Raw genomic sequence first — 761 nt, forward strand, 5'->3', positions numbered from 1 at the left:
ACCGATTCTATATTTCCTCCACTGGTCTTGATAATGACATTAACTTGTGTGATGTTTTTGTAATTAATACACCTAACCAGTTTTTGAATTATGGTGCATTTGGACTTTCATTCTCTGAGGACCAAACTGATCATTGACACAACACCCAAGCATACTGTATTTACTTGTATTTAATTAAACCCAGGTACATTACACAATAACTTTAATGTTAGGGCACTTATAAATACAAAGCTAAAGTAATTCCATGTATCTGTAACCTTTGGTATGTTAAAAACTATACTGATCCAATTCAAAAGTCCAGGGGAGGATTTAAGACACTTCATCCCACCCTGTCAGATATTATACATCCAGCCTGGTTAACATGTACATTATGTTATGTTATTAACTCTTTCTATTAACTCTAGATGTTATTATCTTACAGCTCTAGTGGACCAGACTATCTTTTTTTTTTTACTATCGGTGATATCAATGCCTCCCTACTTGAGTTTGTAAATCTTTCATTATTTTTACTTCATGATATAGTTCAGTAAACCTGGGGTCATTGAAGTTTTATATATATATTTTCCTGGTTGGCCATCCACTCCTGGAGATTTACCATGTGTAAGGTGTAAAGTCATCTCTTCAACCTGATATCACAGCATCAAAACCAAAGACCAAATTACTGAGGAAACTGTTACATTGAGCCACTTATACCCCGTCATCTGTTTGATACAGCTTCTTATGAAAATCAAACAAGACTGTTTTCCTCATTCCTATTCAAA

The sequence above is a fragment of the Seriola lalandi genome, unplaced genomic scaffold (assembly GCF_002814215.2).
Source record: "Seriola lalandi dorsalis isolate HSWRI2012SDOR001 ecotype SW California unplaced genomic scaffold, Sedor1 jcf7180002051986, whole genome shotgun sequence".
Taxonomy (NCBI): Eukaryota; Metazoa; Chordata; class Actinopteri; order Carangiformes; family Carangidae; genus Seriola; species Seriola lalandi.